Here is a 27,482-nt window from a genome sequence, read left to right as displayed (position 1 = left end):
CTTCTTTTAGACACGAAAGGAATTGAACCAAAACATGTATCTTCTGAATAGTGGATAACAATAGGCTTTATAATAAAAAGAACAATCTCGTCAGAATTCAAAACACCACATTATAGAAACAATAGCGAAAGTAGTTTTATAATTTAACTTATTTTTAAATTGCGAATCTGTTCATTGCTCGTGACATTAAAGTTACTTGTTCCAACCGCCTGAGGCGCTCAATGCTCACGAAAACGGTCAATACTCGTGGAAATATGTAAAATTGTAAAGTAGGTGACGTTGGGATGGGAACTGCAGCGGCATGCCTTGCGACAATGCTTCGGTCTTGTCGCGGGTGCTGTATCTGGTCCACCAAATTGACAGATCTGACAATGTCCTTGATAAAATGAGTGGCGGATTAAACTTCATAATTGCGGCAGTAATGCGGCAGCGAACGTCACTCTCACATATTTTATCATAGTAATTGACAGATAAGCGCTAGTGGCTGGTAGCGGTAAGAGCGTGCGACTTTCAATTCGGAGGTCGCGGGTTCAAACCCCGGCTCGTACCAATGAATTTTTGATTATGTACTTAATATCATTTGATATTTACCAGTCGCTCTTCGGTGAAGGAAAACATCGTGAGGAAACCGGACTAATCCCAACAAGGCCCTCTGGGTTGGAAGGTCAAATGGCAGTCGCTTTCTTAAAAATTAGTGCCTACGCCAAATCTTGGGATTAGTTCTCAAGCGGACCCCAGACTCCCATGAGCCGGGGCAATGTGCCGGGACAACGCTAGGAAGAAGTAATTGACAGATACCTCAGGCGTATCGCTCAGGATTCCACTTTTCGAACCACTCGCTACGCTCGTGTTTTAATTTCGGAATCTTTCTTAACTCAAGGGAAAATGCCAGGAATAAAATCACACGGAATCGAGTCCTCAAAATACGCGTTAAAGGTCACGATACACAGGCTCACCTCACTGACAACGCGTTAAGTTGTGAAGCCAACAATTAAGCCCGGTTCACACATTCGTTGACCGTTAGCGAGGAAGCGGCAGATCAAAGGTCGCGAGGTGAAAGCGAGAGCTTTCGCTAGACCCGTCTCCACTTCCCAAGCTTTGCTAACCGAGCTAGCACTAAAACCGTGTAACATGAACTTAATAGTTGAGCTGACTACCGGTACCTTCTACCTGGGTACCGAGTCACTCGAATCTAGCCGCCGCCATTTAAGTTACGTTCGTAAATCTACGTTTATTACATATTTATATACCGTTGGCATTAGACGCGCTCAATCTCATGCTGTTTTTAGGGTTCCGTAGCCAAATGGCAAAAAACGGAACCCTTATAGATTCGTCATGTCCGTCTGTCCGATTCTGTCACAGCCACTTTTTTCCGAAACTATAAAAGCTATACTGTTCAAACTTGGTAAGTAGATGTATTCTATGAACCGCATTATGATGTTTACACAAAAATAGAAAAAAAACAATAAATTTTGGGGGTTCCCCATACTTAGAACTGAAACTCAAAAAATCTTTTTTCATCAAACCCATACGTGTGGGGTATCTATGGATAGGTCTTTAAAAATGATATTGAGGTTTCTAATATCATTTTTTTCTAAACTGAATAGTTTGCGCGAGAGACACTTCCAAAGTGGTAAAAAGGGTGCCCCCCCCCCCCCCCGTAACTTCTAAAATAACAGAATGAAAAATTAAAAAAAAATATATGATATACATTACCATGCAAACTTCCACCGAAAATTGGTTTGAACCAGATCTAGTAAGTAGTTTTTTTTAATACGTCATAAATGGTACGGAACCCTTCATGGGCGAAACCGACTCGCACTTGGCCGCTTTTTTTTTAAAACTCAAAGAACATTATTTATCTCTCCCTTAGTGTTTATATAGTTGATAGTTAGTTTTACTCTGTGGTTGACATGCTGCTGCCATATTTAGTTATATTTCGGTTAATTTTATATATATTTATATATGTCTATTTGAATTTCTTATATGTGTATATTTATTCACTGTAATTGTGTGTGGGAATGTGGGCTTCATAACGTTTTAGCACCACCTATTTTTTTGATTAACCTTTCTGTTTCCGCTAACCAAAGGTCTGGAAGAGATCGCTCTTTAGCGATAAGACTGCCTGTTATCTGCCTCTACATTTAATCAATTGTTTTTTCTATTCTTGTATCTTTTTACTAAGGTGTGCCAATATAAAGTGTTCTATCTATCTATTTGATTTAGTTTCAAATTTATACTACTTAAACTTGACTTAGAACCTGAACTCGAGCAGTTATCAGTACCTCAGATGTCGCCGAAATTGAAAACCCTCCTCCCTCACCTGCATCAAAAATCTGGATGGCTCGACTTCTTAAATACATCTTAGAGACACAAATATTAATTCTGCCAAAGGAAACGTTTGGTTCAGAGAAATCCGTATAAATATTTGGCCTTTTTCTGTAGTGTTATAGAATATAGCAGCATACAAACGATTCTTTATTTATTGAAAACATATTATACAGCATTACAATCAAAACCAAAACACTGTACAATTCAGATTATAAATAGGATTAGACAATAGGAAAAACAGATCACAATCAACTTTCGTCCATCACCTCACAATACCGCAGACACATCTAATACACAGCCATCCATCGACTTGCAAACATATCAAAATCTGGTGCCCATGACAGAACCTTAGCCTTAGCCAAAAGCTTGTGACTTCGCGGTCTCAGGAGATTTGGGCACAAATGGAATAGTGAATCTAACAATTCTTACTACGTTCCTACTTCATGTAAAATTCCAAATGCTAAATAGGTAATGCTCTATGATTGTGAGCCACACGTTTAATAATTTCCCGTAAAACGTGACATTCAATTCATAATTCCGACGCATTGTCGCGGTTTTCGCATGGTTATGATTAATTTTAGTAATTAAAATGAGCTGAAGCGCGGTCTGGCGGTTTTGTAGACTGAACTGTTATGTAATTGGTTTGACAGTTAACAGCTAGTAGGTACTTGAACTGGCTTGAAGAGCATTTTACTATTAAAAGGCTTAAACATTTGTTGATTGGATAGAAATTCGGTTTTTGAGGACCATAATTATAAGCGGAAAAAGTTTGATTGATGCGCGCTTTATAAAAACACCTTAGGACCTACGCTAGCTGACACGGACGCCCGCCGCTTCTATTTGTAGGTGAAGTCCGCCGCACGCGTCCGCTTCAGTTAGCGTCGCTCGTACTATTTTTCGTTAACCCGCTCGTCCGCTCCGTGCACCCGCGCCAGCTAGCGGAGGCCCTTACAAGTCCGCAGCAAGCTCGGCCGATATTTCACCTACCCGTACAAACGAAGTTTCGTTCTCTTTTTAAAACTACATGTTGAATTTTAATGAAACTTTGCACTCTCAATGCCATCAGGTATACATAGGTATACAGCTATATAAACTAATTACAGGCAAATGCCTTTAATTTGTTTATATAGCTCCAGCTTATAAAACAAAAGAAATAGATGAATAACGAGTTTTGTATGAAATTGATTTTATTAACTATGGTATCTGAAGCTATACATAAACTTTTTTTTTTTTTTTATTACATACACACAACCATCGTTACAGGATATCCTAATTCGACAGTATGGAATTTGACACAAAATAAAATAATTACATAGGTATACAGTAAATAGATTAAGTATTACAAACTACAGTAACACAAATTGTGTTACAGAATACATACAGCGTGGCCCTTGTGAATTCGCTCAAAGAACAAAGAAACAAATCTAACTCGATCGCTACTCGATTAAGTGTCCGAATTGCGCGCGTAAAGGGGGCCTGGCGAAGGAGTTGCGTTCGAGCGCGCGGCTCGGCCAGCAGGCTCGGCCGCCGCCGTCGCCACACATACCGAACTAATTACAGGCATAGATTATTGTAAGTATAGAAGTCTGGGGTACTACTGCCAAAACCAATCTTGAGACTCTTCAAATAGCACAAAACAAATTAATCAAAGTACTATTTCATTATGACTTTTTAACCCCAACCAAAACACTATATAACGAAACAAAAATCTTAAACGTAACTCAAACCTACATATATTACAATTGTATATTGGTACGAAAAATAACTGAAAATGACATCTTATCTCAGCTAAAATTTACTCGAAAATATCAGGTGCAAAAAATGAAACTACGAAATGCTGATGACTTAATTGTACGTCCGTCGCGAACCAACTATGGAAAAAAAAGTATACTTTGCGAAGGTGCTCAGTTATTCAATAAACTGCCAAAAACCATAAAAGAAACAAAATCAATATCTCACTTTAAATCGTTACTTAAAAAACATATATCGAATAAATATTAAATAACGTAGGTATGCAGAATTACGGTAATTTATATAAAAAAAAAACATATAAGATACCTATTAACTAAACTTAAATATGTATGGTACTGACAAATGATAGAAACACAAATAAAACGAGTAAACAAGTATAACCTCATGTGTACAAATCGAACTACGCTCAGCGTACGCATCATGCCATATCTAGCTGTAATGACTCCGTGTATTACTTGTTTTGGTGTTACTGTCACTAGTTGCATGCATTTTCGAAAGCGCGCGGTCAATAAATATTTGTTTGATCAGGTACCCCTTTTTTACGTTTTAAAATGTTACAATTTAGTGCCTGTGCGCTCATATCCATATTATTATAATCTTTTCATTATTAATGTTTTATCTCGTGCAAGTGAATTGTAAAATTCTTAATGAGATTAAATGATCTTAAACCTTACAAACAGAATATTCTAACTGGTTTTAAAATGAGAGCGGTCTCTAAATTCATTATAATAAACAACTAGGACATCATTATAACAGCGCCATCTGTTGAGTACGCTCTAATGAAATCCGGTCACGGATCGATATTCTATAAACCAGGACTCGTTTTCATTACTCATGAGTGTATAATAATACGAGTAAACATCATTTCTTTGTGTCATTGATAGAAAACATATCTCTATTTACACTCAATACATCTTAATGCCAAGAAAGGGCATTCATTCACGTCCATACCCTCATCGGTCACGGCCGAAAGAGATGAAAGAACACTCATTGGTCACGGAAGAAAAAGATAAAAGACCACTTAATAGATTCGATAGTGTTCCTTTTCACGCACTTTTAGCTTAGTCATTGTATTTAGGGATACTTTGTAACATAACTTGGCTGTAATAAGATTTTAATTGATCTGCGGGAGTTTCAAAAAACGATTAGTATATTGTTTTTTTTTAATACCACGTTGGGGGCAAACAAGCATATGGCTCGCCTAACGGTAAGCAGTCATAGTAGCCTATGGACGCCTGCAACACCAGAGATATTACATGAGCGTTGACGACCCTTTAAAAACCGCAGAGAACGGCAGCCAAATAACACTAGACCCTACTCATAGTGTTGTGTTCCTGCCGGTGAGTAAGGTTGCCAGAGCTCAACGAGGGTGCGGAGTGTTAGGGTCGGCAACGCGCATGTAACTCCTTCGGGGTTGCAGGCGCACATAGGCTACGGAGACTGCTACCATCAGGCGGGCCGTAAAAAAAACCTGTACATTCCTTTTTTGAAGAACCCCATCTCAAAATCTCGGCAGCTCATTCCACCACAGCCGAAGCGTCCGCGGGAGGAAAATCCTCTTAAACCGCACAGTACGCGACCATTTAGGTTCTAGGGTGTGAGGATGAACACCCTGCCGACGTCGAGCGGAGCGGTGATAGAAAGCGGCCGTTGGCATCATGTCAAACAATTCTTCAGAGCACAGCCCATTGTACAAGCGGTAGAACACACACAAGGAGGCTAAGTCTTAAAGGTTCAATACCGCTTGTGAGTTTGAATGCAGAATATATAAGTATATTTGATAGGATATCTACATAAATATTATTGTGTTTAGACAACGTAGGGCTGTGACACAACAGACTTAGATGTTTATGAATGTTTTAGTCTACATCGATGACTCAATCAATGACTTATTCTACAGAAGCGCTGGTGGCCTAGCGCTAACAGCGTGCGACTTGCAATACGGAGGTCGCGGGTTCAAACCCCGGCTCTTACCAATGAGTTTTTCGGAACTTATGTACGAAATATCATTTGATATTTACCAGTCGCTTTTCGGTAAAGGAAAACATCGTGTGGAAACCGGACTAATCCCAATAAGGCCTAGTTTACCCTCTGGGTTGAAAGGTCAGATGGCAGTCGCTTTCGTAAAAACTAGTTCCTACGCCAATTCTCGGGATTAGTTGCCAAGCGGACCCCAGGCTCCCATGAGCCGTGGCAAAATGCCGGGATAACGCGAGGAAGAAGAAGAATGTTTTGGTCTACAATTCTCGATTGACTTATAAAAAAATATGGTAATAATTTTATTTTATGAATTTTAGTTTGTTGAGAAATGAGAGCATAACTTAACTCTCATCGGTCACGATAGAATGAGATGAAAGACCGCTTAATACATTCCACATTGTTCCTTTTCACGCACGACTCATCGTTACACGTTTTGCTGAGTCACTGTGTGTTGGGATTGTAATACAATTTGGTTGTGATAAGATGTTAATTGATCTGTGGGAGTTTTAATAAAAACTATGTTTGTACCTACAGAATAATTTTTTTAAGAGTCCATCAACGTGCTCACTAGCGCCACTGGAAAATAATTGTGATTGTTTAATTTTAACGATAGATATTTAAAAAATGGGGCTGCTACGTACTGTATTTTAAAAGCTTTTATTTAACTTGCAATGTATGTATGTATGTTTGTTCAGGTGGAATCTTGCAACTCTATTTTGAAGCAGATATCTTCAGCCGATTGAGCTGAAATTTTGTATAAACGTTTAGTTTGGATGACAATGCATGATAAATTATGTGACGTCATTCTAAATCCAACATGGCGGACCATTCAAGATGGCGGAATAGTTATTTTTAATGCACTCCTGAAAATTTTATTTTCTTCTTTTTAGAGCATTTAAATAAAAGCTTTTATTAAAAATCTTTTTTTACTTTTATTTTTTGTATTTAAGTACCTTTTGAATACATCACATAAGTCCTTGTAACTACAAGCCTAAAGTTACCCTGCCTATGATACCTGTAAGTTCCTCATTCATGGGCGTTTTCTATAATAATATTAATAAATGAAGAAGCACGCGGTATAGCACATCTGTAAAATCCTACCATGTATGTCCTGAACATATATCAATAGCGTTGCCTTAAAAAATTTGCTCAAGGCTATTTTTAATTAATTTTTGACACCCCGAGTCACAAGCGTTTATAAGATACTGTAACCGCTTATCATCAGGCAGGCTGTATACTTATTTACCACCACAATGGTAAAGCAAAAGGTTTGTTCAATAAATCATCCGTAATTTGGATTTTTTTTAACTTCTAAATATTGAAACGTGCTTTTGTTTATTTGACCTTAACTGACATTAAGGTCCGTGCAAGATTTCGTGGGTCAGAGGTCAGAGAAACTTGTAACAACATGCTTGTTTACGTTACTGGGGAAAAGTGATGATGTTTTGATTGAACGTGGCCTTCTGGTAAATGGATAAATTGCTTTATGACTCACGTAAATGTGTGTGGGTTTGCCTCATTATGTTCAGTTACATACTGTTTTATCTACACACATATTATAAGCTCTCTATGTGTTGAACCCCATGTCACGGCCGGCTTTGTGGCATCATAGTCGCGGTACCAGCAGCACACACGTTCACAAAATGACGTGGAATGACCTTCCCACATCGGTGGGGAGCGACCCGATACAGCTGTTGCAGCTTAACGGCGGAACACTCCCGTCAGGGAGGTATCGAACGACATCCACTCATCACAGTCGCGGAACTCGCGTATAAGAGGTATGAGGTGACGTCTCCAAAGTATCTTGATTGCTCATTTTATTTTTATTTATTCGGAGATTCAACAGCTGTGACATTAACATAGAAAAATATAGTAGATACAGGAAGCCAATTATAGGAACTCACAGGTAGTGTGACATAATACTAAACTAAGGTAAAGAAGTTGAGTTTATAAATAAGAAAACGATACGTCAATTATTTGCTTAAGATACGATATTGCTTATTCATTTATTCATTATTTTCAAATTATGGCTTCAGTCCCCAGTCAGTTCAGTGGGTAGTGACCCTGCCTACGAAGCTGATGGTCCCGGCTTCAAATCCTGGTAAGGGCATGTATTCGTGTGATGAGCATGGATATTTGTTCCTGAGTCATGGGTGTTTTCTATGTATTTAAGTATTTATAAATATTTATATATTATATATATCGTTGTCTAAGTACCCTCAACACAAGCCTTATTGAGCTTACTGTGGGACTTAGTCAATTTGTGTAATAATGTCCTATAATATTTATTTATAGTTACCGCAATACCAACTGGCGACTGAGATCATAATGCTCTTTTACCCTTGTTAAGACCAACCAAGAGTGAAAGAGATGGCATTATGACCTCAGTCGCCAGTTGGTATTGCGGCTACTATATCTAGTGTCCTACTGCTGGACAAAGGCTTTCCCCCCACTTTTTCAGTCTTCCCGATCTTGAGCAGTCTCTAGCCATTTCTTTAAAAAGGAGTCTAACTTGCCTAGCCATCGCCGACGTGGTCTGCCAGATCCTCGTTTTGAGCAGAGCTGCCGCTTTGTGGCGATCTTGGTTCAGCTCACTCGGCATGCGGCAGACGTGCCCAGCCCATAGTACGGTTTTTTTTTTTTATGTAATTCTTTTTTTAAACTGACTTAAACGATAGCATATTAAATGGCTTTTTTTTACAACACGTCTGTGATAAACAAGCATACAGATCGCCTGATGATAAGCGATCACCGTAGCCTATGAACGTCTGCAACTCCATTTCCGTTCTGCTAAAAACCTGTACACTACTTTTTAGGTTTCCGTACCAAAAACGTAAAAAAATGAATGGTGCGACTCTGTCCGTCTGTCCGTCCGTCTATCTGTTACAACGGCAATTATTTCGAGAACTACTTAAACTATCGAATTTTTGAAGAAACCCTTACTGTAGCCCTTAGAGAAAACCTCGGCAGGGAGCTCATTCCACAGCCGGAGCCTCCGCGGGAGGTAATTTCCGGCAGGAGGAAGATGTACAGACATTTTAAAGAAAATAAAGCTCATATTTAAATCATACCGTCCAATCTATGGTGCTTGAAATATTGACTTGGTCATTATAATAACAACATATACAATTAAATGTAGGTATAACCAGCTGTCAATCAAAAACTAAAAGCAAAGAGAATTTAGTATAGAGGCGTGTTGTCAAAGTAATTTTTGTAGTCAGCTAAATTTACTGCCATCTTTCGACACAGGACTAAAACTTTTATAATTACAATGGCTATTTGACCCATGTTCTTTCACTGATATATATTAAATATCAGACAGTGTCGCCATCTACTCGAGTATAGGCCAAAGTTATATCGCCATCTATTCGAGCATAAATTTTTCTTGATTTTTCGAGGCACGTTTTTTGCTTAGACCTTATTTAGCTTATACGGAGTTATATATTATATATCTTTGCTAACAGTAAACGATTTGTATGACGTCACCTTCGCCTAGTTCCCATCTAGGCCTAGATTTCAACAATTCTATTATTTTATGCTGAATTTATTGTATTATCTAGATCAACATAAATGTAACCGGCTGTGTCAATTGACGCATTATGGCGATAAAGCAATTAAATATATTATTGACGACATGTATTACTTACTCATCGGTTACACGCATGTATGTATACTATATATATACTATACTATATATATAAATTTCAAAGTCGGAAAATTTCTAGCAAATTTCAGGTAATATTTCGAATGCAATGAAGGGAAACTTTCATTATTGAAATAGATATTTCGATTAATAGAGAGTTAATAGACATCTTTAAGCATATGTTCCATCGGCACTTACCATCAGGTGAGATTGTGGTCAAATGCTTACCTTTTTCCAATAAAAAATAAAAATAAAAAGAAGCTTACCGTAAAATATATAAGAAGAGTATATATAGATATATGGAAGAGTGATAGAGAGATAATTAGTGTTGGTTAAGACGAGTCCTTCGAGTTTTTCAGCCTCACATATTAAGTCTAAACTTTTCAACTTGTTAGAGACTCGAGTCTTTTGTAGGGTTTGAGTCCTTTTCAGAGACCTCTAAATTTTTTTGTTTGCAATTTTTTTAAAAGCTTTGTCTTTGAGTAATACCTGGATTAGGCACACAAATTGTACAATAACGCATAATTTCTTTAGGTACTTTTATTTACCAATGAAATTGTTGACGGACTCTTTATTAGGAGACTCGAGTCTTTTTGAGTTCTCTTAAAAAAGACTCGATGTTGCACACTCTTTGCAGCATCAGGCTTATTTTTCTTATTTGTCTATTATAAATTCAAATTCAAAATTGACTTAAAAAGTATTTGTCATTCTGATTACTTCAGGTTACTTTTTTATACTGATTTGGTTGTGTCGATGATGTGATTTTCTATTTATTGTAAATATTTATTAAAACAATATCAAAGGTATATTCTTCCCTTTTATTCATACAGTCCACCATACCATACCATCTTTTTTACTCAATAAATGACTCGCCTCGGGACTTAAAAGACTGGGAAGTTTTTTAAGCGCCGAGTTTCGTAAAAACGAGTCGAGTTCTTCAAATTCAGACTCAAAAGACTATAGTTCCTACCAATACTACAGATTTAGCGTTTTATTTCATCTTCTGCACATGATTTTTATCTTACCTAGTATGGAGTTTGGAATTAAGAGGAGTGGCATCTCTTATGGTAGAACTGTTGCAAAAGTGTCCAGCTGTCAGCTATAAATAATAGTTCCAAATCTCTCCAGAGTAGCGCTAGAGTAGCTAAGAACCTAGGCGTTATTGACGGAGTGAATTGAGCTGTCTATGATTTGATTTTTTTTGTTCAAGTACTCTAGGTATTGTAGCGCCACCTATTTAAAGTTTTTTGATGACACTTTTTGGTACATGGAGATTTCGTTCCTTATCTCCACCTTCCGTATTACCTAGTAAGTACTACTCGATCGAAGTCGCGGGCAGAACGTAGTGTTATAATGCACTTGTATTATGCATGCGTGCATTCGTGATTTAAATTATTTGCACCCGGAGACACTTTCAATCGATTTATTGCATACATTAGCATGTTTTGTTATTTCACATCCTAGTTTAGCGGTGAATTTAAAATGTATTCTGAATCACGTTAATATTTTAGCAAACTAATGGCTGGAAATACTGAAACGAACGCTAAGCGGATATTAATTTGAAATTGGAATAGTCCATTGTGTAGCATTTTTTATTATACACGAGTAAAGACAATTGAAATACCTTATTTTAGAATTACGGTGTTTTAGGGTTCCGTAGCCAAATGGCAAAAAACGGAACCCTTATGGATTCGTCATGTCCGTCTGTCTGTCCGTTTATGTCACAGCCACTTTTTTCCGAAACTATCAGAACTATACTGTTGAAACTTGGTAAGTAGATGTATTCTGTGAACCGCATTAACATTTTCACACAAAAATAGAAAAAAATACAATAAATTTTGGGGGTTCCCCATACCACAGCCCATACTTAGAACTGAAACTAGTTTGCGCGAGAGACACTTCCAAAGTGGTAAAATGTGTCCCCCCCCCCCCCCCCCCGTTACTTCTAAAATAACAGAATGATAAAATTAAAAAAAATATATGATGTACATCACCATGCAAACTTCCACCGAAAATTGGTTTGAACGAGATCTAGTAAGTAGTTTTTTTTAAATACGTTATAAATGGTACGGAACCCTTCATGGGCGACTCCGACTTGCACTTGGCCGCTTTTTGTCTTAAACTGAAGACATAACATATTTACGGAAAACTAATATTCAAAAATCGTGGACATAACTAACTAGCTAATGTTGGCTTAGTGACCCAAAGAGTGTCTTGACCTCTGAAACAAAAGCACGCCTCTTTTCCCGATCCAGCGCCGCTTCTTACTATTATCGGCTTGGAGCTGCCGCAGGTCCGCTTCAACGCTGTCTCCCCAGCGGTATCTGGGTCGACCCACCGGGCGGCCACCAATAGGTCTTCCCAAGTATGTCCTCTTGTCAGCCCGATCCTCTTCCATTCTAAGTAGGTGGCCGAACCAGCGAAGTCTGGGATTTGGTTTCGCCGATGATATTAGGTTCGCCCGCCAATTCCTCGATTTCAGCATTCTTCTTTATCCTCCACGTGCCACCTACATTTATATATATATATATATATATTATATTATATATATATATATATTTTTTTTTAATAGCCTCCTTTATTGTCTCACTGCTGGGCAAAGACCTCCTCTCGTTTCTTCCACTCGACCCTGTCCTTGGTATGTTCCCACTATTCCGGGTCGAATGCGTCCAAGTCGTTCCGCCATCTTTTCGGTCTGCCTTCACCCCGTCCTGCACCGTCGGTGTTCCGTGGGTCCCACTCAGTAACCATTCTGGCCCACCTTTCCGAGTGCATGCGGCAGACATGTCCAGCCCAGTCCCACTTAAGCTTAGCGGTCTTGACACCTACATCTACAACTCGAGTTCTGGAGCGTAGTTCCATGTTTCAAATTCGATCAGTTCCACGAACACCTAGTATACTACGCTCCATAGCTCGCTGGCAAACCTTGAGATAAATTAGATACCCTCATTCATAAACACGCTACAAGCCTCAATTAGCGATTAATCGTTTGTCTTAATCAGACTTTTGATTTATGTATTTGCAAGAAAGTGATAAAACATAAATTTATTAATTGAGGCTTGTAGTCATACTATAAATCTCTTGGACAGAGAATCTTGGAAGAAATATGAAAATAATTTCCATTTTAACCGACTTCAAAAAAGGAGGAGGTTCTCAATTCGACTGTGTTTTTTGTATGTATGTTACTCGATATCTCCGAGAATCGTGAACCGATATTCAATTTTTTTTTAATCGAACGGGTATAACCCCAAGATAGTCCCGTTGCCACCAAGTCGGGGTCTGATGATGGGATCTTGGAGAAATGAGGGAACTCTTCAAATGTTATAGGTACATGTATGGCGCTTTTGGTAATATTTGAAGTCGGTTTTATTTTTTGTTAAACAGTTTTTTAGAGCCAAATGTCCGGCAATGCGGACAAAATAGTTCTCAGTCTAATTATACGCGACTCGGGTAGTGACGGACAAGGCCTTCTAAATAAAATAAGCGGTATTTGTATACTCTGCACACGATTATTATATTTAAAGGTGCCGATTTATTTTAAAAACGAATTATAAAGGGGCCCCTACGAATGTCGTTAGTATTTAAATGGATAACTCCATATAAATTGGCAGTACTACACACTTTGGCGGTCACTATCTATTTGACGCTGACTGCTTACAGTACCACGTCTGAGTGTTCTGTACATAGACAACGCCGGGCAAAATACAATTTTTGTGTTGACCGGCCAATCGCCCTAATTACATTTCGCTTGACCGCGCTCAAGTACAGTCAACATCAATAGTAGCGGATGAAACAACGCGCCAAAAGTATCTGCCACCCAGTAGGGCTAAGATGGTCGGCTCTTTATCATTTGTCACCATGGCTGTCACGTTCTAACAAGTAGGTAAGCGCGAAAGTGACTGGTATAGTGAGTGACAAATGATAAAAATGGAACCATACTGCCACCACTGGAATATTTAGTTAGTTTTGCTGGGTATTATCCGCAAATCGACAACAATTGGGCATATAACGGTAGATTTTAGATTTAGATTTCCACTGACTAAATCTTAACAAATCACTTTGATTTTGATGTTGATCGCTTCAGTATAATATATTTTCGGTTTCTTTAAAATAAATAAAAAAACATTTTTATGCTTTGCAAATTTTGATATAAAGGAAATAAGTAGGTATCCCTACCCAATAATCACTACCTGTGAGTTCCTATAATTGGCTTCCTGTATCTACTATATTTTTGTTAATATCATAGCTGTTTGATCTCCAAATAAATAAATAAAATAACATAGTAAAAATCATGGAGATCGGAAAATATTTAGAAGGGTAAAAACATTTTTTCTTTTTCTAAGGACGAGTATGTGGTATTCCCTCTTAAGTATTTGCGAGTTCCTTGCCTATTTGTTTCTAGTACATTTCCTAGGAACAGATCCATCTTTAACTGCTACAGAAACGTTTTTATATGGTTTATTAAAATTATACAGATAAACCGACCGATTCGACCAGTCTGGCCTAGTGGTAGTGACCCTGCCTATGAAGCCGATGGTCCCGGCTTCAAATCCTGGTAAGGGCATTTATTCGTGTGATGACCACGGATATTTGTTCCTGAGTCATGGGTGTTTTCTATATTTAAGTTATATATATCGTTGTCTAAGCACCCTCAACACAAGCCTTATTGTGCTTACTGTGGGTCTTTAGTCAATTTGTGTAATAATGTCCTATAAAATAAAAAAAACTAATAATTCAGCCGAATATTCCTATTCGGTTAACTCCAAATTCGGCCCATCTCTAGTTTAAAGCTACTTAATTACGCAGTAGTATCAGACGTTTGAAAGAAGATATTTTTATCAAAGGCATTCGGGAAGCCGATTCCCAAGTTTTCGACGTTTCTTTCAGAACTTTGCATTGATAACGACTTATTTTTAAAGAAGATCTTGCCGTCGATAGCGAGTTTCTTGAGATTTGATTTTTCCGAATCGTACTTTTATTTTTGAAGTTGTTTAAAAATTTTTGTTTTATTGCAAATGTTTTACTTATTTATATGTGGCTTTCCTTTAGAGAAGGGTCCTTAAGCTTCATGTGCATATGAAGCTTTTTCCATACGTATACGTTAATTACGCGTCCATATATGTCTGAGTATACATACACTTATGTTAACAGCACCAATAATGGGACTTTTAAGATAAATTTTGCAGTATTTTGGATATTTCACCGACACCTGTAAAACTTCTACCGCTTTATGCTTTAAAAGTGAAAACTACTTCAATTGGTTTTAATATTATTAACCAAAAAAAAAATTATTTATATAGTACTGTTGCTCCAGTCATGGGATGTATGGCGCAATTAATTTTCAAACTAACAAATATCAATGAAAAATTAAACTTAAGCAACTCTTTGGCTCTTGTTTATGGTATAATGTTGCTAGCGATGACAAACTGATGGTAAATACCTACTTGTTTTACAGGATTTGTTCTATACCATCCCATTACTGGTGCCTGTTCCATTATAGGGGTGTTTACTATAGTTTAGGTATAAAAAACATGGCGTAAACATTTCAAGCATTTGATATATATCTATATACCGCTGGAGTGACGAAACCCTAAAAGCCCTGTCCGCCCTCGGAATACCCAACTGGTGTGAAGTGGCGCAGGATTGGGTAGAGTGGCGCTCTCTTGTGTCAGAGGCCAAGGTCCTGTTTGGGTCACTGAGCCAGTGAAATAAGTATATCTATGTCGGGAGCACCAGCATGTAGTAAGTATCCAAAGAAAAGTCTGTCCGCCCTCGGAATACCCAACTGGCGTGAAGTGGCGCAGGATAGGGCAGAGTGGCGCTCTCTTGTGTCAGAGGCCAAAATCCTGTTTGAGTCACTGAGCCAGTGAAACAAGTATATCTATGTCAGGAGCACCAGCATGTAGTAAGTATCCAAAGAAAAGTCTGTCCACCCTCGGAATACCCAACTGGCGTGAAGTGGCGCAGGATAGGGCAGAGTGGCGCTCTCTTGTGTCAGAGGCCAAGGTCCTGTTTGGGTCACTGAGCCAGTGAAACAAGTATATCTATGTCGGGAGCACCAGCATGTAGTAAGTATCCAAAGAAAAGTCTGTCCGCCCTCGGAATACCCTACTGGCGTGAAGTGGCGCAGGATAGGGCAGAGTGGCGCTCTCTTGTGTCAGAGGCCAAAATCCTGTTTGAGTCACTGAGCCAGTGAAATAAGTATATCTATGTCGGGAGTACCAGCATGTAGTAAGTATCCAAAGAAAATTCTGTCCGCCCTCGGAATACCCTACTGGCGTGAAGTGGCGCAAGATAGGGCAGAGAGTGGCGCTCTTTTGTCAGAGGCCAAGGTCCTGTTTGGGTCACTGAGCCAGTGAAACAGTATCCAAAGAAAAGTAAATCACCGAGGCAAGAAAATATTACTTTCCCAGATCGGTAACTCGTAAAAGTCAGTGTATACAACTGTACACGTCAGGCAGTGAAAACATGACCGCTTGACCCAACATAAGGAATAGTACACACTGGGTAATGCGGTGCTGTATTTGGGCTTCCCCCGGACATCCCGGCGTCAATCCAGGGATGTGGTAGGGAAAAGTTGACCTCTAAACTCCCAAAACAAACCAAAAAAATGTATTTGGGCGAATCCACTTTTTCACCAACACAAATCTGTCTGCAACTTTAAAACTTTTCTGTGTTTCAGTTTATGGTGTATATTAAAACGTTCAATATACAGAGACTACGTATATTAGAAGCTTGATTTCTTGGTAACTCGAGATATTATGAGTAAAACTGACAATATAAAAGTTGATTGACAAATACAGCATAGACATGACAGCTCCTAATCAATCTAATATTTTATAAGCACAATGTTTATAAAATGATAGCACACATGCTATCATTTTATAAACAGTTTTTGTTTAGACACCTCTCAACAACATCAATTACGCCTACACATTTTTATACGTTCACTTGGGTACGACAAACTGAGGTAAACCCTTACCGCTAAAACTGTGTATGTACTAGAGATCTACAGACCCCGCTCTTGACTTTAAAAAAATGAAGTAACTTATAAACTGAAATAAATGTCATATACTAAGAAAGAGTTACCAAAGTCTCCAGTGCCCCAGGCTGAAATTGAACCAGCGTCCTCTCAGGTGCCTGAGCCACTCGGCCGCCGGGGTCACGGTCACGTCACGGCGGCACTGGTCGAATTTTTCCAAGTATATACATTTCTTACTGAAGGCTTACGGCGTCCCCTAGCCATCCCTAAGGTAAAACAGTATGGTTCGACCTTCCAACTGGATCAACTCAGGTTTCAGTTTATTATTTATATAGTACTGTTTCTACTTGAAATGAAAACAAATTAAAATATTTTCTGAAAATAATTTAAGTTGTTCTAATACTTCTAATAGTATGAAGCAACTTCCCGGGGCATTCCACAAAAAAAGTCTACTTCGTCAGATACGTGACACGTATTGGCGGCTACCTTAATTACCTACAGAACTGATCTGTATTATATATCGTTTAATGTAAAGCTAAATAATTAAAACGTATGCCAAATATTGGCTTAGCGTCATATGCTTGAGAATTTCCTGGAATCCCTTTCCCACAGAACACGAGGCCACATCACGTGTAATCCACGCTTAAACGTACAACGAAAGCGAGTATCCACTGACCGGGGATCGAATGACCTGCGGCGAGGCTACTGCGTTCTCCGTGCGATAGAGCGGTGAATGGATAGAAGGGACACATTCATTCATTCATTTATGTGAACAACGAAAGCGAGTATCCACTGACCAGGGATCGAATGACCTGCGGCGAGGCTACTGCGTTCTCCGTACGATAGAGCAATAAATGGATAGAAGTGACACATTCATTCATTCATTTATGCGAACAACGAAAGCGAGTATCTACTGACCGGGGGTCCAATGACCTGTAGCGAGGCTACTGCGTTCTGCGCTTGATAGAACATGGAATGGATAGAACTGTTTTTATTAGGATTGTAGCCATAATTATTCTTAATAGGACCGGATTGACATTGGATATTTTTGTTACGAACGAAAAGAGTCAGAGCCAGAGCCTTGATATGTTTAAAAGCTGTTTCTTAATCCAATTAATCCTACTGCGGGTTAAATATCGCAGTCCGCTCTATCAATTCGTTGGTCAGTCCGTCTGCAATCAAATCACAAGTACCTGCAGACACGGCAGCCATCGCCGCTCGGGGCTTTATTTGATCAGCGCGGACATTCTCGACACTTACCGGGGCACACGTTCGGAAACATACGGCCCGATACATCAAAATATTTCCTAATGATACCATATGGATTGGATGTGTCAGTGTCAAAAGTGTTTTTGTTAGAAACGTCAATTTTGACAATGACATATCTAAGCCATATCTTATCTTTATCAAATGTTTGACGTATTGTCGTCAAGCTCACCATACTTATTAACCATTGATGTACGTAATATATTAACCTATCGAATGAGCTAATGCTTTTACGGATACTGGAAAGCGATATGTAAACATACTACATACGAGGCCGGGACGTTAGTGAGATGACGATATGAGTTGTGCTGGTGTCCGACTTTATTACCTACATGTAAATGAGTTTCACATGATTATCCACCTGGTTTCTTGAGCTTAATAGTCGCCTCCAAACCTCCCCTTATAGCGACCCCTTTCCTCACACAAAGTTCACCTTAAGTTCATATTAGCCTCACTGTTCACTCTGAGTACTGATAACGTTGGTCACAATCTACAAGAGACACATCATTATTCTAATAACACCATAAGAACGTCCTTGACTTGATCTAAAAGCAAATATCACTCCGCGCTAGATTTGTTCGCACACAACCTCCTTTTTCCTTCTACCCTCTCAACTTCAGCCAAAAAATCCCAATTACCTAGAAGCGGTTATTTAACTTAAACGTGACTACTAGCGCCATCTACTCCATGACGTTGGCAAATATTAGCCGGTTCGCAATACGTTCGCAACACGTATCTTAAAGTTCGAATCGGTTTCATTAGAGGCCAATTCAAACTTTGTTACATCAAAATTATATCTAAATTATATCAGTCGCCCGTGCGTTTTCTCGCGCCAGTAACTTTATGGACAATTACTACCGATATGCACGCGCGACTAACATCATTTAGAGCTTAAGATTATTAAGCCAGGAAATTAGAAAGGGACAAAAGATTAGGCGTGCCGCCCGAAATTTGCGACGGAAGGCTTCGCGATTGCGCGGGTTTTAACTTTTTTCCTCAATATCTCTGAAAGTATATTTCTGTATAAAATTTTGCTGGTCAAATCTCTCGGCTATACCAAATGCTATGTTATACTAAAATTATACTGCTATTGGATACAGGGTAAGAATATACAATTGAAAATAAATGAAAATGAGACACGTTTTGTATTTTTTTTCTGTTGAGCCAAATATAGTCTAGTTTTCGAGTGATTTTTTTCAAGAAATTTGCCCTGGTAAAAGAAAATTTCTATATATAAACTACAATTTTAAGTAAGTCCCCTCTTGAACCAAAGCAGATTCGTTGACAAGCACAGTAATGCCGTTCGAAAAACTGGGGCCTACCGCGAACCACGTTCGACGTGTTGCCTCTTTGTCGCACTTGTAAATTCGTACGTAAGTGTGATAGGGAGGCAACGCGTCGAACGTGGTTCGCGGTAGGCTCTCTGGTCCCTGTTCGATTCTCCCGTGGTTGGTAACCAAGCAGAATGACGGCCATTGTTGCTCTTTGTTACTGATAATGACGGTAGCTCCCATTTTCAAGACGGACACGACTATTCGCTTTTATATTTACATTAAGAGGGAAGTGACCGTGCATACAAAAGAAAAAAACGTTTTTCCACTTCTAAATATTTTCCAGTCGCCAACATTTTTTAGTATGTTATTGACACTATAAAAATAGGTTTATAGGTTTTTTCTTTTTTTTTTCAAAATTTGCTAAACTGAAAAAAAAGCAAAACCTAGAATATATTATGCTGACGCGATCGGCATCCAAATCGAAGTGATATGTTAAGATTTAGTGGAAACCGTTTGGAATTTCATAGAAAAAGTACCGTTATTTCGTTAGGATGGCAATGAACACAACAGTCATTCCGAAATTAAACATCAAAACTCCCAGTCATTCCTCTGTATAATCAATTGAATATTTGTATTAAATAAGGTCTCTAAATTCACTCAGTTGCCCTCCGACCGTAATCGGCGTAATCGTAAAATTTCCTTTGTGCCTTCAAATTTCATCTGCTATTAATTTCTTCGTAGCCATTGTGTAGTGCTGTGCCGCGAGGGAACATTGCTTGATTGAACGGGATATTCCTAAAATTGAGGTTCAAATCATGAATTCTAAACCATGGAAGCCAAAGAAAGTCTACCGGAACACTAACTAAAGTCCTGTATGTCTGTCTGTCAGTAGATATTTCCTAAACAGAACTGTAATATAAATAAATATTATAAGGACATTATTTCGCAATACAACAAATACAAAAATAGACTACCTACGATTCTTGTGCATTTTTTATTCAATGTTTATTATCTTCGGCCTTCTGCTCCTTAGCTTCTGCTGTGAGGTCCGGACACTAACTTTGAAGGAAAAAAGTAAGGTTCTGGTGGCTGAGAAGAAGATTCTTCGCAAAATCCTCGGCCCAACGCAGCGACCCGATGGCAGCTGGAGAATTCGCAAAAACGTCGAAGTCGAGCAGATAGTAGCTGTGCCCAATATAATGGGTGTCACAAAGGCGCTAAGGCTTCGGTGGCCCGGCTAGAGCGAATGGGAGCCGATCGGGCGGTGAAAATAGCGTTTGACGGAAAACCGACAACACGCCGCCCGGCCGGTCGACCTAGGTATAGGTTGAAGACTGGCGAGAAACTGCACAGGACCGGAATCAGCGGCGAGCAGTCATGTTGGAGGCCAAGACACACTCTGGGTCGCTGCGCAAGAGAAGTAGTAGTAATAGTATTTTCTACCCTTAACTTGATTTGTCTGCGTGGGATAACGATTACGGTGATGATTTATAACCCTTCCTTGGGCCTCAAACTATCTCCACACCTAATGGCATCTTCACGGATGTAGCGTTTTAAGCATGAAAACCGAAGAGACAGGGATACTTTCAGATTTAAATATGATATTAGCAGGAATGTCGCCTCTGATGGTATGGCCATATAAGCCGCAAACCGGTAGACTACGTCACAACAAAAAGATGCCTCGATCTCACTGCCCAAGGCCCTAGATCACGCAGACGCGGTAGACCTAAGAAGCACTGGCTGGACGTCGTGATAGCGGACATGGAAAAGAACAATCTCACAACTGAGGATGCCGAAGACCGGGCAAAGTGGAGAAGATTGAGTAGGAAAGCGGACCCTGGCGCTAGGCCGGGAAAACGCTAGATTAAAGAACATTAGAAGGGAAGTAGGGATTTTGGCGGGAAGTGTAAAAACAACACTGTATTAATTTTCCAATATTCCCGCAAATGCCCCATCCCTATTCCCTATTCCAGCGGGAAGTGAGTCTAATTAACTTTCAATCTGAGGTGTTTCCTCGGGAGTTTGTTTTGATACCTCACTGTGTGTGTAATTGAAATTCGGAACGTTTTGATTTGACTGGCTGCTGTTATTAGAGCATATGCTAATTAAACAGTCAGGGATTTTGAGTTGCCCTTTGGCTAAGCATGGATTGTTCCTAGTTTTGATTTCGTAGGTATTTTATGTAAACCAAAGATATAGATGTAAGAACTAGATATAAGTAAAAATATTTGTACACCGCCTTCACGGTAGAATATGAAAGAATTAATTCTACGAGTAATTTAAGATCAAATCAATGTATCATATTCAGACAAATAAATACATTTCAATTTCAATCGGAAAACGGGTAAAGAATAATATGTTGAACATTGACTACTGAATTTACTGATGTGGTGAGTGGAAAGATTGCGAAATTTGCACATTAAAAAAATCGGAATCTTCGCATATGTTTGTTAGTAGATCGAAATTTTCCGTTTCCAAAATATGAGTTTCCTTAAGAGGGAAGAATAGCTTTGCGATCCTAGCGAAATAACGGTATTTTTTCTATGAAATTCCATTGCGGGAAGCGTTTTCCACTGATTAAATCTTAACAAATCACTTTGATTTTGATGTCGATCGCTTCAGCATAATATATTATAGGTATATAGGTTCCGCTTAAAAAAAATTGCAAATTTTGAAAAATAAAAGGAAAACTTAGAAACCTAGTTTTTTATTGTGTCAATAACGTACAACAAAAAAACATGCAGAATGGAAAATATTTAGAAGTGGAAAAACGTTTTCTCTTTTTGTATGGACGATCACATGTTATATTTCCCTCTTAATTTCCTAAGAAATTATTCTGAAATTTCAGAGAATTTTTCAAAAGTTTTCTCAACTTGTATCATCTGACCATCGGCTTCATAGGCAGGGTCACTACCCACTAGGCCAGACCGATCGTCAAAAATTCTTTAAATTTAAATTTCTCCACTCTAAAGACTCGAGTTCCTGATTGTTGATCTATTTCGCAAAGCAACACCAAAATTCAATATTCATGCACAAAAACATTCAGTGTTCACATCGAATACGATTTTAATCTTGTGCAAGCAACATTTAATTAACTGCGATACGGCAAACATAGTTTCAGAAGAGACTAGTAAATATAGAAAACTGATAACCTCTATACAATACCGTGTGCCCTACACACTGCATAATTGTTGTGGGTAGCGCAGTTTACTATATTTGCATCATATTCAACTGGCGGGAGCATGCACCAAACCGTGTTGAGTGGCGGAAGAAACGGTAGGCCTTTCCCCAGCAGTGGGACACAAGATAGGCTATAAGAAAATCATCATAAAGGGGTAATGAAAACATAATAAGAGTATTTTAGGCGTGTCTTTATTTATTTAATTCTAGCATCTAGTGGGCTCTCTGAGAATATAAAACAAAGTAAGTAGATTTTGTTGCTGTGAGAGCAGACCGGCTAGAACTAAAGCACTTCACTCACTTAATTCAGTAACCAGCTATCTGTTAGACAGGGTAAAGATATCTGCATCTCACTTCTACGCATTGCTGCGCTGCGTCCCAGCTGATGTAAGGTGTGTAAAGCACTTAAGGCAAATAACTTCTTCTTCTTCCTCGCGTTGTCCCGGCATTTGCCACGGCTCATGGGACCCTGGGGTCACCTTGGCAACTAATCCCGAGAATTGGCGTAGGCACTAGTTTTTACGAAAGCGACTGCCATCTGGCCTTTCAACCCAGAGGGTAAACTAGGCCTTATTGGGATTAGTCCGGTTTCCTCACGATGTTTTCCTTCGCCGAAAAGCGACTGGTAAATATCAAACGTTATTTCGTACATAAGTTCCGAAAAACTCATTGGTACGAGCCGGGGTTTGAACTTCCGCACTTAAGGCAAATAACTGAAATGTTAAAATAATATCTAGCGCCATCTACCATTCTCGTGACGTTGTGTGGGGGTTGTCAGTCTTCTATATTTACTAGCCTCTGATTCCAGCTAGAACTCGAGTTGAAACGTTATTTTCATGTTTAGTTTCTGCTGTATCTGTTTGATTATGTTTCAAGCGTTTTCAAATTATGTTTCAGATTGCTTTTATATGCTTTAACTTTAGCCCGACGGCTAACTTTGCCCGCCTATAAAATATACTAATGTATATATCTATTTTCGAATGAGTAATCCTTTTCGGTACCTAATCGAAATATGTTTTACGATATCTATTGCCTCTAAGAGACGTATGGGAATTGTGAATGGCATCTCGCTTTGTGTGGTACAGCGGATGTCATTCCAGATCAAGAAGCAGAGTCCAACTGGGGAAATATCTCCACCTCTCAGAAAACCGCAGCCAAATTACACTAGACCCTACTCATAGTGTTGTGTTTCTGTTGGTGATTAAGGTTGCCAGAGCTCTACGAGGGTGCGTAGTGTTATGGTCGGCAACGCGCATGTAACTCCTCTGGAGTTGCAGGCGTACATAGGCTTCGGAGACTGCTAAACATCAGTCGGGCCGTATACTTGTTTGCCACCGATGTAGTATTTTAAAAAAACTTACAGTTCATTGCTTAAATAATAATGCTGTATAGTTAGTTCATGGGTCTTGGTGTTTTGGATGCTTATTTTATTTAAATTTATTTTGATTCTTGATTTACCGACAATTGTATTAAGATTCTAGATAAAATTTAGGGCCACTAAAATAAATCACGAAACTAAACCGAATAAAACCATGAGCAACATAATGTTTACGTTAAAAGTCACTACACATACTTTTAACTGAAAGTAATTTTGATGGATTGTTATTTTCTAGATTTATTTTCATAGTTAATTAATTCTGTTTGCGATTTAATGTTATTGTTAAGTAGCACTTAGCTTGAATGTTTTGAATTGTCCTCCTAATTTTATTTTTCTTTTTATTTCAGTTTTCAACAAAGTCTGCGCTGAGTAAATAGCAGGTGAGGTTTAGCTTATAAGTCCTTATAAGCGTTATTGCCGCCCGATTCGTAGAATGAGATACGATTACGATAAGTTCTGGTTTAGATAAGTTCTTATTTAGATATCGTTTGTATGTCGTATAATTGACAGAAGCAGCTCGATTCGGGCAACCAATGTCACTCTGACGTTAGAAATATCGAAGATAGATCTTCTTGGGATCACAGCGGAATCGAAATAAACGTCAATGTTGATATGTCGTTTAGTTACAGCTATTTTAAAGATCTATCCAAGATCTTAAACGTGTCTTAATCATTTTTCGAATCGCGCCGTTTCTTTGCGAATTTGGTACCGTCATATTAGATATGTAACTACGGTCCTAGAGATCGTGACTATGGTCCAAAATTAACCTGAATATCTTCGTTTAGGCATGACTATTATTCAAATGTCGTAGTTCTATCTCAGAGCATTTAACCAAAGAGAATTTGAAATAGAGGTGGATTGTAAAAGAAAACTTTGTAGTCACAGTAAATTTACTGTCATATTTCGACACATGATTAAAACTTTTAGAACGCCATTTTTTTTATTTAGGATTAGCTACAACAGCTTATAATAATTACATGTGCAATTTTTAAATTTTTAATATATAAAGCCAATTACATGATTACTGTAAAGAAATAGAGGTGGATTGTCAAAGAAAACTTTGTAGTCACAGTAAATTTACTGTCATCTTTCGACACATGATTAAAACTTTTAGAAAGCCATTTTTTTTATTCAGGATTAGGTACAACAGCTTATAATAATTACATGTGCAATTTTCAATTTTTAATATATAAAGCCAATTACATGATTACTGTAATTGGCTTTATACAAGGTCAAATCGTGATCTTAGTAAATAGTTAAGAAGGTAGTTACAAAATAGTAGGTATACATTAGTGAACATGATTGAGAACGTACTGAGACACAATTAGCTAATCAATTATACAATAAAGAAGCTTTTTTATAAAAAAAAAAAAAAAAAAAATGTTATTTATTCAGGTATCAACCCATTAAATTACAATAACTCAACAATACAACAAAATAAAATATACAATTAAAATTAAGGCTAATTATATAGGTGCAGCGGGGAAACCTTGCTCATACAGTAGCAGGTTGTATACACTACTTTAACAATACTGTTCGCCGTTTCGCTCACTCTCCCGACAAACGACCAGTGCCTTTTACGCATTATAGCGTAAAAGTCATCTACTCTGTTCTCGGCGAACATACCAGTACCCCTAGTGTAAATAAATTCGATTTCGAAACGTGACGTACGCGTTTGCGTTAAGTCTCATTTTGTATGGGTTTTTGAACAGCGCGCCAAGCGGGACGTTTTGGAAAGTCAAAAATCTCATACAAAATGACACTTAACGCAAACGCGTACGTCACGTTTCGCTGTCGAAAATATTTACACTAGGGGTACAGACGCACTACACCGCCACGGTAGCCGTAACACTCTGATTAAGGATTGAATTGAATATCATAAAGTAGGCATATATTATAAAACAATATTTCAATATTTTGTGTAAGCTAGGTCTAGTCTAGAACCAGTACACGGATATTTATGTACTCATATATAATTTGACTTTGATCCTTATTCTTTCACTGACGTGTGAAATTTGTTAAAATTCAAAAAGTGGCGCCATCTGATAGATCAAGGCCAAAGGTATGGCGGCATCGTTTCGAGCGATGGCGCCACAACATTTGGGTCATGCTCGGTAAGATGGTGGACCAAAAAGTCCATTTGTATTATAGTCGATTTAATAAGTAATGAGTCGACTAAAAATTAAGGGGCTGCCAACACCCAATGTCCTTGAAATTGATGTTACTTTTTTTTAAGAAAGACTATTTGTTTTAGTAAAGTAAGAAAAATATATGTTCATATTAATTATATTTCAAAGACCGTGGTTGTACTCGATACATGATTGAACGAAATCGGCTCGATAGAAAATAATTGCAAAGATTTGTCTTAAAATCACAATTAAACGGTTCTATGTCTTTATTGTTTTGACTTATAGGTCTGCAATTAAAATCACAATTTCAAAACATTTATATCTAAACCGCTAACGAGTAAAATATTACACTAATAATCCACTTTTTTTTATTTAAATAATTTTCTTATTATTCCCTTGCCCAGGCCCAGTAACATGCGACAGTGCTATCTCATTTACTCCGATACAAATAGACAGCTTTAGGTATTGACAGCCTCTTAAGTGTCAAAACTAGCATGTCTGACTTCCTAGCATTTTCAGCAAAATCTTGAAGTTTGACAACCCTAAATAACCGAAAGGGATAGTGCCATACATTAGAAAGGGATAGCATGAGTTGACCCTGTATCACTGTCAAACTTCAGTTTTGTAGGAAGTTCCTTTTCTGTATTGGTAGTACTATTACTTATTCTGTGCTGTAGTGCTAATACTTTTTGCTTTAGTATGAAACTCAATAAAAATAAAAAATGTTTAAATTTGCTTTCAAATTCAGAATGCTTCTTTTTTGTTTATCTTAAATAGTAAAACTATGTGATTTGAAACCTAGGTTACATGTACTACTTTATTAGTTACTAGTTAACTGTTTCCTTACAGACCACACAAGAGAAAATAAATAATCTTAAGAAGACAAGCAAATTTTCTCCAGTTTTTAATTTACTTGTGCCAGAAGTAACTAGCTTAGACATGAAAGAGAATGTGGACATAAACAATATAGTTAGTGATAAGAAAGGTTGGCAGCCAGCACAGCAAGCCATCGGCACACTGAGCAAGCAGCTCACGCAGACCCTGCAGTCGCAGCTTGAAGCCATTGAAGAAACTGTAAGGCAGTTCCGAGACCAAAAGTATGCTGAGTTTGAAGCATACAAAGACAGAGCACAAAGGGATCACAAGATATTAGCTAGGTACATTGACCTATTACGCTAGTTTCTTGATGCCTTATTTAATTTTAAAATTAAGGTACTGTTGTTGTTGGTATACTTAGACAAATATTCCTTGTCTATCCTATTAAACTTACTTTTCTTAGGAATATTTATTTAGTCTTCTTCCTCGCGTTGTCCCGGCACTTTGCCACGGCTCATGGGAGCCTGGGATCCGCTTGACAACTAATCCCAGATTTGGTGTAGGCACTAGTTTTGACGAAAGCGACTGCCATCTGACCTTCCAACCCAGAGGGTAAACTAGGCCTTGTTAGGATTAGTCCCGTTTCCTCACTATATTTTCCTTCAGCGAAAAGCGACTGATAAATATCAAATGATATAACCGCTAGGCCACCAGCGCTTAATGGAATATTTATTTAGTATAATATTAAAAA

At 38.3% G+C, this 27,482-nt stretch overlaps 1 protein-coding gene across 5 annotated transcripts in view; it reads left to right on the top strand.

Moving 5' to 3' along the window:
- Positions 1-27,482, top strand: part of LOC133524004 (putative polypeptide N-acetylgalactosaminyltransferase 9) — a 422,033-nt gene that overhangs the window by 190,862 nt on the left and 203,689 nt on the right. For all 5 annotated transcript variants that reach the window (XM_061859766.1, XM_061859767.1, XM_061859768.1 and 2 more), the window contains exon 2: positions 24,134-24,166. The gene's annotated coding sequence lies outside the window, so the exon portion shown is untranslated. The remainder of the gene's footprint in view (positions 1-24,133; positions 24,167-27,482) is intronic.

Source organism: Cydia pomonella, chromosome 13 (genome assembly GCF_033807575.1).
Source record: "Cydia pomonella isolate Wapato2018A chromosome 13, ilCydPomo1, whole genome shotgun sequence".
In the NCBI taxonomy this organism is placed as follows: domain Eukaryota; kingdom Metazoa; phylum Arthropoda; class Insecta; order Lepidoptera; family Tortricidae; genus Cydia; species Cydia pomonella.
The sequence above is the reverse complement of the archived record's forward strand: the minus strand, read 5'-3'. Positions and strand labels throughout refer to the sequence as shown.